Source organism: Cnephaeus nilssonii (genome assembly GCF_951640355.1).
Source record: "Cnephaeus nilssonii genome assembly, chromosome: 10".
Lineage (NCBI taxonomy): Eukaryota > Metazoa > Chordata > Mammalia > Chiroptera > Vespertilionidae > Cnephaeus > Cnephaeus nilssonii.
The window spans coordinates 94,048,182-94,065,611 of record NC_137081.1 but is presented as its reverse complement, the minus strand read 5'-3'; positions in this window follow the sequence as shown (position 1 = coordinate 94,065,611).

Here is a 17,430-nt window from a genome sequence, read left to right as displayed (position 1 = left end):
AATTCTCAGTATTTCAAAATTCAGTAGAGATGTTCGGGTTCTAAAACGTATTCCAGGAGTTCTAGAGACACTCTGCCATTCCCCTGGTCTGTTGTTTTGAGCAATGAGACTTTTCATTTTAACACGGGTGTCATACTGGCTTTTTAAAGGCACAGTAAAACATTACTTGGAACCCTAGACTAACTAACATTTTTATTTCATAGTGTTCTCAATACTTTCATACTGTTCGATAGCTCTAGGAAAATGAGTTTTTCAGTGTTTCACCAAAACCTTTTCCCGAAAACGCCAACTCATTTTGACGGGAAAAACAAATGTAAACAGTGTCACACTCGCTTCTCAGCTGTTTGAACAAGATTTCCCAGTGACAAAATTGTGCTGTTCAGATATTCAGTCTATTGGAATATGTATTCCTATTGTGTGAAGCACGTTTCTAAATATTTCCCTAGTCTGGAGTCGTAAGTTCTGAGTGCTACACACCAAATTGTCCAGTGATTGAAGCTCATTTATTGTGAATAGCCAACATTACTACACTGTGACCGTAACCCTGTCCCTAACCCTCTAACCCAAACCCTAAACCTGACCCACACCTGAGCCTGAACCCTACCTAGCCCAAAACCTTATCCTAACCCTAACCATGAACAGAACCCCAATTCTCTAACCCTAATAACAGAACTAATCTCGATGAAGTCATCACTCCCAGCTGGTCCCCTGGCCAAATCGTTATCACCTGGGATCAATTAAGCCTGCCCACGTGGCCCCTCCCCCTTGGTGAGGTCATCACATCCGGTTTAATGACCTAACCAGGCCTCTTTCAAAATCGCCAACTCATTGTCCCGGAATAATAAATGTAACCAGTATCCAATTCGGTTCTATGTTCTTTGAACACGATTTCCTTGTCAGGAAACAATGTGTTACAGATATTAAGGCCCTTTATTCACGTATTCCTAGTGTTTGAAGCACTTTCTTAGATATTAACCTAGGTTATCATTGTGAATTTCCCGAGTTGGAGTCTCTCTCTTCCAGTGTCTCAAGCTTTTTCATTGTGAATTCTAATTTGGTAAAACAACCTTTTTTACAAATATACCAGCACTTTCAACATTATTACCACCTGACAGTCTATCCTACCTTTCACAGCGCTTTGGATACAAATTCTCAGTATTTCAAAATTCAGTAGAGATGTTCGGGTTCTAAAACGTATTCCAGGAGTTCTAGAGACACTCTGCCATTCCCCTGGTCTGTTGTTTTGAGCAATGAGACTTTTCATTTTAACACGGGTGTCATACTGGCTTTTTAAAGGCACAGTAAAACATTACTTGGAACCCTAGCCTAACTAACATTTTTATTTCATAGTGTTCTCAATACTTTCATACTGTTCGATAGCTCTAGGAAAATGAGTTTTTCAGTGTTTCACCAAAACCTTTTCCCGAAAACGCCAACTCCTTTTGACGGGAAAAGTAAATGTAAACAGTGTCACACTCGCTTCTCAGCTGTTTGAACAAGATTTCCCAGTGACAAAATTGTGCTGTTCAGATATTCAGTCTATTGGAATATGTATTCCTATTGTGTGAAGCACGTTTCTAAATATTTCCCTAGTCTGGAGTCGTAAGTTCTGAGTGCTACACACCAAATTGTCCAGTGATTGAAGCTCATTCATTGTGAATAGCCAACATTACTACACTGTGACTGTAACCCTGTCCCTAACCCTCTAACCCAAACCCTAATCCTAGCCCACACCTGAGCCTGAACCCTACCTAGCGCAAAACCTTATCCTAACCCTAACCATGAACAGAGCCCCAATTCTCTAACCCTAATACCAGAACTAATCTCGATGACGTCATCACTCCCAGCTGGTCCCCTGGCCAAATCATTATCACCTGGGATCAATTAAGCCTGCCCACGTGGCCCCTCCCCCTTGGTGACGTCATCACATCCGGCTTAATGGCCTAACCAGGCTTCTTTCAAAATCACCAACTCATTGTCCCGGAATAATAAATGTAACCAGTATCCAACTCGGTTCTATGTTGTTTGAACACGATTTCCTTGTCAGGAAACAATGTGTTACAGATATTAAGGCCCTTTATTCACGTATTCCTATTGTTTGAAGCACTTTCTTAGATATTAACCTAGGTTATCATTGTGAATTTCCCGAGATGGAGTCTCTCTCTTCCAGTGTCTCAAGCTTTTTCATTGTGAATTCTAATTTGCTAAAACAACCTTTTTTACAAATATACCAGCACTTTCAACATTATTACCACTTGACAGTCTATCCAGCTTTCACAGCGCTTTGGATACAAATTCTCAGTATTTCAAAATTTAGTAGAGATGTTCGGGTTCTAAAACGTATTCCAGGAGTCTAGAGACACTCTGCCATTCCCCTGGTCTGTTGTTTTGAGCAATGAGACTTTTCATTTTAACACGGGTGTCATACCGGCTTTTTCAAGGCACAGTAAAACATTACTTGGAACGCTAGCCTGACTAACATTTTTATTTCATAGTGTTCTCAATACTTTCATACTGTTCGATAGCTCTAGGAAAATGAGTTTTTCAGTGTTTCACCAAAACCTTTTCCTGAAAACGCCAACTCCTTTTGACGGGAAAAATACATGTAAACAGTGTCACACTCGCTTCTCAGCTGTTTGAACAAGATTTCCCAGTGACAAAATTGTGCTGTTCAGATATTCAGTCTATTGGAATATGGATTCCTATTGTGTGAAGCACATTTCTAAATATTTCCCTAGTCTGGTGTTGTAAGTTCTGAGTGCTACACACCAAATTGTCCAGTGATTGAAGCTCATTCATTGTGAATGGCCAACATTACTACACTGTGACCGTAACCCTGTCCCTAACCCTCTAACCCAAACCCTAAACCTAGCCCACACCTGAGCCTGAACCCTACCTAGCCCAAAACCTTATCCTAACCCTAACCATGAACAGAGCCCCAATTCTCTAACCCTAATACCAGAACTAATCTCGATGACGTCATCTCTCCCAGCTGGTCCCCTGGCCAAATCATTATCACCTGGGATCAATTAAGCCTGCCCACGTCGCCCCTCCCCCTTGGTGACGTCATCACATCCGGTTTAATGGCCTAACCAGGCTTCTTTCAAAATCGCCAACTCATTGTCCCGGAATAATAAATGTAACCAGTATCCAACTCGGTTCTATGTTCTTTGAACACGATTTCCTTGTCAGGAAACAATGTGTTACAGATAATAGGGCCCTTTATTCACGTATTCCTAGTGTTTGAAGCACTTTCTTAGACATTAACCTAGGTTATCATTTTGAATTTCCCGAGTTGGAGTCTCTCTCTTCCAGTGTCTCAAGCTTTTTCATTGTGAATTCTAATTTGGTAAAACAACCTTTTTTACAAATATACCAGCACTTTCAACATTATTACCACTTGACAGTCTATCCTACCTTTCACAGCGCTTTGGATACAAATTCTCAGTATTTCAAAATTCAGTAGAAATGTTCGGGTTCTAAAACGTATTCCAGGAGTTCTAGAGACACTCTGCCATTCCCCTGGTCTGTTGTTTTGAGCAATGAGACTTTTCATTTTAACCCGGGTGTCATACCGGCTTTGTAAAGGCACAGTAAAACATTACTTGGAACCCTAGCCTAACTAACATTTTTATTTCATAGTGTTCTCAATACTTTCATACTGTTCGATAGCTCTAGGAAAATGAGTTTTTCAGTGTTTCACCAAAACCTTTTCCCGAAAACGCCAACTCCTTTTGACGGAAAAAACAAATGTAAACAGTGTCACACTCGCTTCTCAGCTGTTTGAACAAGATTTCCCAGTGACAAAATTGTGCTGTTCAGATATTCAGTCTATTGGAATATGTATTCCTATTGTGTGAAGCACGTTTCTAAATATTTCCCTAGTCTGGAGTCCTAAGTTCTGAGTGCTACACACCAAATTGTCCAGTAATTGAAGCTCATTTATTGTGAATAGCCAACATTACTACACTGTGACCGTAACCCTGTCCCTAACCCTCTAACCCAAACCCTAAACCTGGCCCACACCTGAGCCTGAACCCTACCTAGCCCAAAACCTTATCCTAACCCTAACCATGAACAGAGCCCCAATTCTCTAACCCTAATACCAGAACTAATCTCGATGACGTCATCACTCCCAGCTGGTCCCCTGGCCAAATCATTATCACCTGGGATCAATTAAGCCTGCCCACGTGGCCCCTCCCCCTTGGTGAGGTCATCACATCCTGTTTAATGACCTAACCAGGCCTCTTTCAAAATCGCCAACTCATTGTCCCGGAATAATAAATGTAACCAGTATCCAACTCGGTTCTATGTTCTTTGAACACGATTTCCTTGTCAGGAAACAATGTGTTACAGATATTAAGGCCCTTTATTCACGTATTCCTAGTGTTTGAAGCACTTTCTTAGATATTAACCTAGGTTATCATTGTGAATTTCCCGAGTTGGAGTCTCTCTCTTCCAGTGTCTCAAGCTTTTTCATTCTGAATTCTAATTTGGTAAAACAACCTTTTTTACAAATATACCAGCACTTTCAACATTATTACCACCTGACAGTCTATCCTACCTTTCACAACGCTTTGGATACAAATTCTCAGTATTTCAAAATTCAGTTGAGATGTTCGGGTTCTAAAACGTATTCCAGGAGTCTAGAGACACTCTGCCATTCCCCTGGTCTGTTGTTTTGAGCAATGAGACTTTTCATTTTAACACGGGTGTCATACCGGCTTTTTCAAGGCACAGTAAAACATTACTTGGAACACTAGCCTAACTAACATTTTTATTTCATAGTGTTCTCAATACTTTCATACTGTTCGATAGCTCTAGGAAAATGAGTTTTTCAGTGTTTCACCAAAACCTTTTCCCGAAAACGCCAACTCCTTTTGACGGGAAAAATAAATGTAAACAGTGTCACACTCGCTTCTCAGCTGTTTGAACAAGATTTCCCAGTGACAAAATTGTGCTATTCAGATATTCAGTCTATTGTAATATGTATTCCTATTGTGTGAAGCACGTTTCTAAATATTTCCCTAGTCTGGAGTCGTAAGTTCTGAGTGCTACACACCAAATTGTCCAGTGATTGAAGCTCATTCATTGTGAATAGCCAACATCACTACACTGTGACCGTAACCCTGTCCCTAACCCTCTAACCCAAACCCTAAACCTAGCCCACACCTGAGCCTGAACCCTACCTAGCACAAAACCTTATCCTAACCCTAACCATGAACAGAGCCCCAATTCTCTAACCCTAATACCAGAACTAATCTCGATGACGTCATCACTCCCAGCTGGTCCCCTGGCCAAATCATTATCACCTGGGATCAATTAAGCCTGCCCACGTGGCCCCTCCCCCTTGGTGACATCATCACATCCGGCTTAATGGCCTAACCAGGCTTCTTTCAAAATAGCCAACTCATTGTCCCGGAATAATAAATGTAACCAGTATCCAACTCGGTTCTATGTTCTTTGAACACGATTTCCTTGTCAGGAAACAATGTGTTACAGATATTAAGGCCCTTTATTCACGTATTCCTAGTGTTTGAAGCACTTTCTTAGATATTAACCTAGGTTATCATTGTGAATTTCCCGAGATGGAGTCTCTCTCTTCCAGTGTCTCAAGCTTTTTCATTGTGAATTCTAATTTGGTAAAACAACCTTTTTTACAAATATACCAGCACTTTCAACGTTATTACCACTTGACAGTCTATCCAGCTTTCACAGCGCTTTGGATACAAATTCTCAGTATTTCAAAATTCAGTAGAGATGTTCGGGTTCTAAAACGTATTCCAGGAGTTCTAGAGACACTCTGCCATTCCCCTGGTCTGTTGTTTTGAGCAATGAGACTTTTCATTTTAACACGGGTGTCATACTGGCTTTTTAAAGGCACAGTAAAACATTACTTGGAACCCTAGCCTAACTAACATTTTTATTTCATAGTGTTCTCAATACTTTCATACTGTTCGATAGCTCTAGGAAAATGAGTTTTTCAGTGTTTCACCAAAACCTTTTCCCGAAAACGCCAACTCCTTTTGACGGGAAAAATAAATGTAAACAGTGTCAGACTCGCTTCTCAGCTGTTTGAACAAGATTTCCCAGTGACAAAATTGTGCTGTTCAGATATTCAGTCTATTGGAATATGTATTCCTATTGTGTAAAGCACGTTTCTAAATATTTCCCTAGTCTGGAATTGTAAGTTCTGAGTGCTACACACCAAATTGTCCAGTGATTGAAGCTCATTCATTGTGAATAGCCAACATTACTACAGTGTGACCGTAACCCTGTCCCTAACCCTCTAACCCAAACCCTAAACCTAGCCCACACCTGAGCCTGAACCCTACCTAGCGCAAAACCTTATCCTAACCCTAACCATGAACAGAGCCCCAATTCTCTAACCCTACTACCAGAACTAATCTCGATGACGTCATCACTCCCAGCTGGTCCCCTGGCCAAATCATTATCACCTGGGATCAATTAAGCCTGCCACGTGGCCCCTCCCCCTTGGTGACGTCATCACATCCGGCTTAATGGCCTAACCAGGCTTCTTTCAAAATAGCCAACTCATTGTCCCGGAATAATAAATGTAACCAGTATCCAACTCGGTTCTATGTTCTTTGAACACGATTTCCTAGTCAGGAAACAATGTGTTACAGATATTAAGGCCCTTTATTCACGTATTCCTAGTGTTTGAAGCACTTTCTTAGATATTAACCTAGGTTATCATTGTGAATTTCCCGAGATGGAGTCTCTCTCTTCCAGTGTCTCAAGCTTTTTCATTGTGAATTCTAATTTGGTAAAACAACCTTTTTTACAAATATACCAGCACTTTCAACATTATTACCACTTGACAGTCTATCCAGCTTTCACAGCGCTTTGGATACAAATTCTCAGTATTTCAAAATTCAGTAGAGATGTTCGGGTTCTAAAACGTATTCCAGGAGTTCTAGAGACACTCTGCCATTACCCTGGTCTGTTGTTTTGAGCAATGAGACTTTTCATTTTAACACGGGTGTCATACTGGCTTTTTATAGGCACAGTAAAACATTACTTGGAACCCTAGCCTAACTAACATTTTTATTTCATAGTGTTCTCAATACTTTCATACTGTTCGATAGCACTAGGAAAATGAGTTTTTCAGTGTTTCACCAAAACCTTTTCCCGAAAACGCCAACTCCTTTTGACGGGAAAAATAAATGTAAACAGTGTCACACTCGCTTCTCAGCTGTTTGAACAAGATTTTCCAGTGACAAAATTGTGCTGTTCAGATATTCAGTCTATTGGAATATGTATTCCTATTGTGTGAAGCACGTTTCTAAATATTTCCCTAGTCTGGAGTCGTAAGTTCTGAGTGCTACACACCAAATTGTCTAGTGATTGAAGCTCATTCATTGTGAATAGCCAACATTACTACACTGTGACCATAACCCTGTCCCTAACCCTCTAACCCAAACCCTAAACCTAGCCCACACCTGAGCCTGAACCCTACCTAGCGCAAAACCTTATCCTAACCCTAACCATGAACAGAGCCCCAATTCTCTAACCCTAATACCAGAACTAATCTCGATGATGTCATCACTCCCAGCTGGTCCCCTGGCCAAATCATTATCACCTGGGATCAATTAAGCCTGCCCACGTGGCCCCTCCCCCTTGGTGACATCATCACATCCGGTTTAATGGCCTAACCAGGCTTCTTTCAAAATAGCCAACTCATTGTCCTGGAATAATAAATGTAACCAGTATCCAACTCGGTTCTATGTTCTTTGAACACGATTTCCTTGTCAGGAAACAATGTGTTACAGATATTAAGGCCCTTTATTCACGTATTCCTAGTGTTTGAAGCACTTTCTTAGATATTAACCTAGGTTATCATTGTGAATTTCCCGAGATGGAGTCTCTCTCTTCCAGTGTCTCAAGCTTTTTCATTGTGAATTCTAATTTGGTAAAACAACCTTTTTTACAAATATACCAGCACTTTCAACATTATTACCACTTGACAGTCTATCCAGCTTTCACAGCGCTTTGGATACAAATTCTCAGTATTTCAAAATTCAGTAGAGATGTTCGGGTTCTAAAACGTATTCCAGGAGTTCTAGAGACACTCTGCCATTCCCCTGGTCTGTTGTTTTGAGCAATGAGACTTTTCATTTTAACACGGGTGTCATACTGGCTTTTTAAAGGCACAGTAAAACATTACTTGGAACCCTAGCCTAACTAACATTTTTATTTCATAGTGTTCTCAATACTTTCATACTGTTCGATAGCTCTAGGAAAATGAGTTTTTCAGTGTTTCACCAAAACCTTTTCCCGAAAATGCCAACTCCTTTTGACGGGAAAAATAAATGTAAACAGTGTCACACTCGCTTCTCAGCTGTTTGAACAAGATTTCCCAGTGACAAAATTGTGCTATTCAGATATTCAGTCTATTGTAATATGTATTCCTATTGTGTGAAACACGTTTCTAAATATTTCCCTAGTCTGGAGTCGTAAGTTCTGAGTGCTACACACCAAATTGTCCAGTGATTGAAGCTCATTCATTGTGAATAGCCAACATTACTACACTGTGACCGTAACCCTGTCCCTAACCCTCTAACCCAAACCCTAAACCTAGCCCACACCTGAGCCTGAACCCTACCTAGCGCAAAACCTAATCCTAACCCTAACCATGAACAGAGCCCCAATTGTCTAACCCTAATACCAGAACTAATCTCGATGACGTCATCACTCCCAGCTGGTCCCCTGGCCAAATCATTATCACCTGGGATCAATTAAGCCTGCCCACGTGGCCCCTCCCCCTTGGTGACGTCATCACATCCGGCTTAATGGCCTAACCAGGCTTCTTTCAAAATCGAGAACTCATTGTCCCGGAATAATAAATGTAACCAGTATCCAACTCGGTTCTATGTTCTTTGAACACGATTTCCTTGTCAGGAAACAATGTGTTACAGATATTAAGGCCCTTTATTCACGTATTCCTAGTGTTTGAAGCACTTTCATAGATATTAACCTAGGTTATCATTGTGAATTTCCCGAGATGGAGTCTCTCTCTTCCAGTGTCTCAAGCTTTTTCATTGTGAATTCTAATTTGCTAAAACAACCTTTTTTACAAATATACCAGCACTTTCAACATTATTACCACTTGACAGTCTATCCAGCTTTCACAGCGCTTTGGATACAAATTCTCAGTATTTCAAAATTCAGTAGAGATGTTCGGGTTCTAAAACGTATTCCAGGAGTTCTAGAGACACTCTGCCATTCCCCTGGTCTGTTGTTTTGAGCAATGAGACTTTTCATTTTAACACGGGTGTCATACTGGCTTTTTAAAGGCACAGTAAAACATTACTTGGAACCCTAGCCTAACTAACATTTTTATTTCATAGTGTTCTCAATACTTTCATACTGTTCGATAGCTCTAGGAAAATGAGTTTTACAGTGTTTCACCAAAACCTTTTCCGGAAAACGCAAACTCCTTTTGACGGGAAAAATAAATGTAAACAGTGTCACACTCGCTTCTCAGCTGTTTGAACAAGATTTCCCAGTGACAAAATTGTGCTGTTCAGATATTCAGTCTATTGGAATATGTATTCCTATTGTGTGAAGCACGTTTCTAAATAATTCCCTAGTCTGGAGTCGTAAGTTCTGAGTGCTACACACCAAATTGTCTAGTGATTGAAGCTCATTCATTGTGAATAGCCAACATTACTACACTGTGACCGTAACCCTGTCCCTAACCCTCTAACCCAAACCCTAAACCTAGCCCACACCTGAGCCTGAACCCTACCTAGCGCAAAACCTTATCCTAACCCTAACCATGAACAGAGCCCCAATTCTCTAACCCTAATACCAGAACTAATCTCAATGACGTCATCACTCCCAGCTGGTCCCCTGGCCAAATCATTATCACCTGGGATCAATTAAGCCTGCCCAAGTGGCCACTCCCCCTTGGTGACGTCATCACATCCGGTTTAATGGCCTAACCAGGCTTCTTTCAAAATAGCCAACTCATTGTCCCGGAATAATAAATGTAACCAGTATCCAACTCGGTTCTATGTTCTTTGAACACGATTTCCTTGTCAGGAAACAATGTGTTACAGATATTAAGGCCCTTTATTCACGTATTCCTAGTGTTTGAAGCACTTTCTTAGATATTAACCTAGGTTATCATTGTGAATTTCCCGAGATGGAGTCTCTCTCTTCCAGTGTCTCAAGCTTTTTCATTGTGAATTCTAATTTGGTAAAACAACCTTTTTTACAAATATACCAGCACTTTCAACATTATTACCACTTGACAGTCTATCCAGCTTTCACAGCGCTTTGGATACAAATTCTCAGTATTTCAAAATTCAGTAGAGATGTTCGGGTTCTAAAACGTATTCCAGGAGTTCTAGAGACACTCTGCCATTCCCCTGGTCTGTTGTTTTGAGCAATGAGACTTTTCATTTTAACACGGGTGTCATACTGGCTTTTTAAAGGCACAGTAAAACATTACTTGGAACCCTAGCCTAACTAACATTTTTATTTCATAGTGTTCTCAATACTTTCATACTGTTCGATAGCTCTAGGAAAATGAGTTTTTCAGTGTTTCACCAAAACCTTTTCCGGAAAACGCCAACTCCTTTTGACGGGAAAAATAAATGTAAACAGTGTCACACTCGCTTCTCAGCTGTTTGAACAAGATTTCCCAGTGACAAAATTGTGCTGTTCAGATATTCAGTCTATTGGAATATGTATTCCTATTGTGTGAAGCACGTTTCTAAATATTTCCCTAGTCTGGAGTCGTAAGTTCTGAGTGCTACACACCAAATTGTCCAGTGATTGAAGCTCATTCATTGTGAATAGCCAACATTACTACACTGTGACCGTAACCCTGTCCCTAACCCTCTAACCCAAACCCTAAACCTAGCCCACACCTGAGCCTGAACCCTACCTAGCGCAAAACCTTATCCTAACCCTAACCATGAACAGAGCCCCAATTGTCTAACCCTAATACCAGAACTAATCTCGATGACATCATCACTCCCAGCTGGTCCCCTGGCCAAATCATTATCACCTGGGATCAATTAAGCCTGCCCACGTGGCCCCTCCCCCTTGGTGACGTCATCACATCCGGCTTAATGGCCTAACCAGGCTTCTTTCAAAATCGCGAACTCATTGTCCCGGAATAATAAATGTAACCAGTATCCAACTCGGTTCTATGTTCTTTGAACACGATTTCCTTGTCAGGAAACAATGTGTTACACATATTAAGGCCCTTTATTCACGTATTCCTAGTGTTTGAAGCACTTTCATAGATATTAACCTAGGTTATCATTGTGAATTTCCCGAGATGGAGTCTCTCTCTTCCAGTGTCTCAAGCTTTTTCATTGTGAATTCTAATTTGCTAAAACAACCTTTTTTACAAATATACCAGCACTTTCAACATTATTACCACTTGACAGTCTATCCAGCTTTCACAGCGCTTTGGATACAAATTCTCAGTATTTCAAAATTCAGTAGAGATGTTCGGGTTCTAAAACGTATTCCAGGAGTTCTAGAGACACTCTGCCATTCCCCTGGTCTGTTGTTTTGAGCAATGAGACTTTTCATTTTAACACGGGTGTCATACTGGCTTTTTAAAGGCACAGTAAAACATTACTTGGAACCCTAGCCTAACTAACATTTTTATTTCATAGTGTTCTCAATACTTTCATACTGTTCGATAGCTCTAGGAAAATGAGTTTTTCAGTGTTTCACCAAAACCTTTTCCGGAAAACGCCAACTCCTTTTGACGGGAAAAATAAATGTAAACAGTGTCACACTCGCTTCTCAGCTGTTTGAACAAGATTTCCCAGTGACAAAATTGTGCTGTTCAGATATTCAGTCTATTGGAATATGTATTCCTATTGTGTGAAGCACGTTTCTAAATATTTCCCTAGTCTGGAGTCGTAAGTTCTGAGTGCTACACACCAAATTGTCCAGTGATTGAAGCTCATTCATTGTGAATAGCCAACATTACTACACTGTGACCGTAACCCTGTCCCTAACCCTCTAACCCAAACCCTAAACCTAGCCCACACCTGAGCCTGAACCCTACCTAGCGCAAAACCTTATCCTAACCCTAACCATGAACAGAGCCCCAATTGTCTAACCCTAATACCAGAACTAATCTCGATGACATCATCACTCCCAGCTGGTCCCCTGGCCAAATCATTATCACCTGGGATCAATTAAGCCTGCCCACGTGGCCCCTCCCCCTTGGTGACGTCATCACATCCGGCTTAATGGCCTAACCAGGCTTCTTTCAAAATCGCGAACTCATTGTCCCGGAATAATAAATGTAACCAGTATCCAACTCGGTTCTATGTTCTTTGAACACGATTTCCTTGTCAGGAAACAATGTGTTACACATATTAAGGCCCTTTATTCACGTATTCCTAGTGTTTGAAGCACTTTCATAGATATTAACCTAGGTTATCATTGTGAATTTCCCGAGATGGAGTCTCTCTCTTCCAGTGTCTCAAGCTTTTTCATTGTGAATTCTAATTTGCTAAAACAACCTTTTTTACAAATATACCAGCACTTTCAACATTATTACCACTTGACAGTCTATCCAGCTTTCACAGCGCTTTGGATACAAATTCTCAGTATTTCAAAATTCAGTAGAGATGTTCGGGTTCTAAAACGTATTCCAGGAGTTCTAGAGACACTCTGCCATTCCCCTGGTCTGTTGTTTTGAGCAATGAGACTTTTCATTTTAACACGGGTGTCATACTGGCTTTTTAAAGGCACAGTAAAACATTACTTGGAACCCTAGCCTAACTAACATTTTTATTTCATAGTGTTCTCAATACTTTCATACTGTTCGATAGCTCTAGGAAAATGAGTTTTACAGTGTTTCACCAAAACCTTTTCCGGAAAACGCAAACTCCTTTTGACGGGAAAAATAAATGTAAACAGTGTCACACTCGCTTCTCAGCTGTTTGAACAAGATTTCCCAGTGACAAAATTGTGCTGTTCAGATATTCAGTCTATTGGAATATGTATTCCTATTGTGTGAAGCACGTTTCTAAATAATTCCCTAGTCTGGAGTCGTAAGTTCTGAGTGCTACACACCAAATTGTCTAGTGATTGAAGCTCATTCATTGTGAATAGCCAACATTACTACACTGTGACCATAACCCTGTCCCTAACCCTCTAACCCAAACCCTAAACCTAGCCCACACCTGAGCCTGAACCCTACCTAGCGCAAAACCTTATCCTAACCCTAACCATGAACAGAGCCCCAATTCTCTAACCCTAATACCAGAACTAATCTCGATGACGTCATCACTCCCAGCTGGTCCCCTGGCCAAATCATTATCACCTGGGATCAATTAAGCCTGCCCAAGTGGCCACTCCCCCTTGGTGACGTCATCACATCCGGTTTAATGGCCTAACCAGGCTTCTTTCAAAATAGCCAACTCATTGTCCCGGAATAATAAATGTAACCAGTATCCAACTCGGTTCTATGTTCTTTGAACACGATTTCCTTGTCAGGAAACAATGTGTTACAGATATTAAGGCCCTTTATTCACGTATTCCTAGTGTTTGAAGCACTTTCTTAGATATTAACCTAGGTTATCATTGTGAATTTCCCGAGATGGAGTCTCTCTCTTCCAGTGTCTCAAGCTTTTTCATTGTGAATTCTAATTTGGTAAAACAACCTTTTTTACAAATATACCAGCACTTTCAACATTATTACCACTTGACAGTCTATCCAGCTTTCACAGCGCTTTGGATACAAATTCTCAGTATTTCAAAATTCAGTAGAGATGTTCGGGTTCTAAAACGTATTCCAGGAGTTCTAGAGACACTCTGCCATTCCCCTGGTCTGTTGTTTTGAGCAATTAGACTTTTCATTTTAACACGGGTGTCATACTGGCTTTTTAAAGGCACAGTAAAACATTACTTGGAACCCTAGCCTAACTAACATTTTTATTTCATAGTGTTCTCAATACTTTCATACTGTTCGATAGCTCTAGGAAAATGAGTTTTTCAGTGTTTCACCAAAACCTTTTCCCGAAAACGCCAACTCCTTTTGACGGGAAAAATAAATGTAAACAGTGTCACACTCGCTTCTCAGCTGTTTGAACAAGATTTCCCAGTGACAAAATTGTGCTATTCAGATATTCAGTCTATTGGAATATGTATTCCTATTGTGTGAAGCACGTTTCTAAATATTTCCCTAGTCTGGAGTCGTAAGTTCTGAGTGCTACACACCAAATTGTCCAGTGATTGAAGCTCATTCATTGTGAATAGCCAACATTACTACACTGTGACCGTAACCCTGTCCCTAACCCTCTAACCCAAACCCTAAACCTAGCCCACACCTGAGCCTGAACCCTACCTAGCGCAAAACCTTATCCTAACCCTAACCATGAACAGAGCCCCAATTCTCTAACCCTAATACCAGAACTAATCTCGATGACGTCATCACTACCAGCTGGTCCCCTGGCCAAATCATTATCACCTGGGATCAATTAAGCCTGCCCACGTGTCCCCTCCCCCTTGGTGACGTCATCACATACGGTTTAATGGCCTAACCAGGCTTCTTTCAAAATCGCCAACTCATTGTCCCGGAATAATAAATGTAACCAGTATCCAACTCGGTTCTATGTTCTTTGAACACGATTTCCTTGTCAGGAAACAATGTGTTACAGATATTAAGGCCCTTTATTCACGTATTCCTAGTGTTTGAAGCACTTTCTTAGATATTAACCTAGGTTATCATTGTGAATTTCCCGAGATGGAGTCTCTCTCTTCCAAAGTCTCAAGCTTTTTCATTGTGAATTCTAATTTGGTAAAACAACCTTTTTTACAAATATACCAGCACTTTCAACGTTATTACCACTTGACAGTCTATCCAGCTTTCACAGTGCTTTGGATACAAATTCTCAGTATTTCAAAATTCAGTAGAGATGTTCGGGTTCTAAAACGTATTCCAGGAGTTCTAGAGACACTCTGACATTCCCCTGGTCTGTTGTTTTGAGCAATGAGACTTTTCATTTTAACACGGGTGTCATACTGGCTTTTTAAAGGCACAGTAAAACATTACTTGGAACCTTAGCCTAACTAACATTTTTATTTCATAGTGTTCTCAATACTTTCATACTGTTCGATAGCTCTAGGAAAATGAGTTTTTCAGTGTTTCACCAAAACCTTTTCCCGAAAACGCCAACTCCTTTTGACGGGAAAAATAAATGTAAACAGTGTCACACTCGCTTCTCAGCTGTTTGAACAAGATTTCCCAGTGACAAAATTGTGCTGTTCAGATATTCAGTCTATTGGAATATGTATTCCTATTGTGTGAAGCACGTTTCTAAATATTTCCCTAGTCTGGAGTCGTAAGTTCTGAGTGCTACACACCAAATTGTCCAGTGATTGAAGCTCATTCATTGTGAATAGCCAACATTACTACACTGTGACCGTAACCCTGTCCCTAACCCTCTAACCCAAACCCTAAACCTAGCCCACACCTGAGCCTGAACCCTACCTAGCGCAAAACCTTATCCTAACCCTAACCATGAACAGAGCCCCAATTGTCTAACCCTAATACCAGAACTAATCTCGATGACGTCATCACTCCCAGCTGGTCCCCTGGCCAAATCATTATCACCTGGGATCAATTAAGCCTGCCCACGTGGCCCCTCCCCCTTGGTGACGTCATCACATCCGGTTTAAAGGCCTAACCAGGCTTCTTTCAAAATCACCAACTCATTGTCCCGGAATAATAAATGTAACCAGTATCCAACTCGGTTCTATGTTCTTTGAACACGATTTCCTTGTCAGGAAACAATGTGTTACAGATATTAAGGCCCTTTATTCACGTATTCCTAGTGTTTGAAGCACTTTCTTAGATATTAACCTAGGTTATCATTGTGAATTTCCCGAGATGGAGTCTCTCTCTTCCAGTGTCTCAAGCTTTTTCATTGTGAATTCTAATTTGGTAAAACAACCTTTTTTACAAATATACCAGCACTTTCAACATTATTACCACTTGACAGTCTATCCAGCTTTCACAGCGCTTTGGATACAAATTCTCAGTATTTCAAAATTCAGTAGAGATGTTCGGGTTCTAAAACTTATTCAAGGAGTTCTAGAGACACTCTGCCATTCCCCTGGTCTGTTGTTTTGAGCAATGAGACTTTTCATTTTAACACGGGTGTCATACTGGCTTTTTAAAGGCACAGTAAAACATTACTTGGAACCCTAGCCTAACTAACATTTTTATTTCATAGTGTTCTCAATACTTTCATACTGTTCGATAGCTCTAGGAAAATGAGTTTTTCAGTGTTTCACCAAAACCTTTTCCGGAAAACGCCAACTCCTTTTGACGGGAAAAATAAATGTAAACAGTGTCACACTCGCTTCTCAGCTGTTTGAACAAGATTTCCCAGTGACAAAATTGTGCTGTTCAGATATTCAGTCTATTGGAATATGTATTCCTATTGTGTGAAGCACGTTTCTAAATATTTCCCTAGTCTGGAGTCGTAAGTTCTGAGTGCTACACACCAAATTGTCCAGTGATTGAAGCTCATTCATTGTGAATAGCCAACATTACTACACTGTGACCGTAACCCTGTCCCTAACCCTCTAACCCAAACCCTAAACCTAGCCCACACCTGAGCCTGAACCCTACCTAGCGCAAAACCTTATCCTAACCCTAACCATGAACAGAGCCCCAATTCTCTAACCCTAATACCAGAACTAATCTCGATGACGTCATCACTCCCAGCTGGTCCCCTGGCCAAATCATTATCACCTGGGATCAATTAAGCCTGCCCACGTGGCCCCTCCCCCTTGGTGACGTCATCACATCCGGTTTAAAGGCCTAACCAGGCTTCTTTCAAAATCACCAACTCATTGTCCCGGAATAATAAATGTAACCAGTATCCAACTCGGTTCTATGTTCTTTGAACACGATTTCCTTGTCAGGAAACAATGTGTTACAGATATTAAGGCCCTTTATTCACGTATTCCTAGTGTTTGAAGCACTTTCTTAGATATTAACCTAGGTTATCATTGTGAATTTCCCGAGATGGAGTCTCTCTCTTCCAGTGTCTCAAGCTTTTTCATTGTGAATTCTAATTTGGTAAAACAACCTTTTTTACAAATATACCAGCACTTTCAACATTATTACCACTTGACAGTCTATCCAGCTTTCACAGCGCTTTGGATACAAATTCTCAGTATTTCAAAATTCAGTAGAGATGTTCGGGTTCTAAAACGTATTCCAGGAGTTCTAGAGACACTCTGCCATTCCCCTGGTCTGTTGTTTTGAGCAATGAGACTTTTCATTTTAACACGGGTGTCATACTGGCTTTTTAAAGGCACAGTAAAACATTACTTGGAACCCTAGCCTAACTAACATTTTTATTTCATAGTGTTCTCAATACTTTCATACTGTTCGATAGCTCTAGG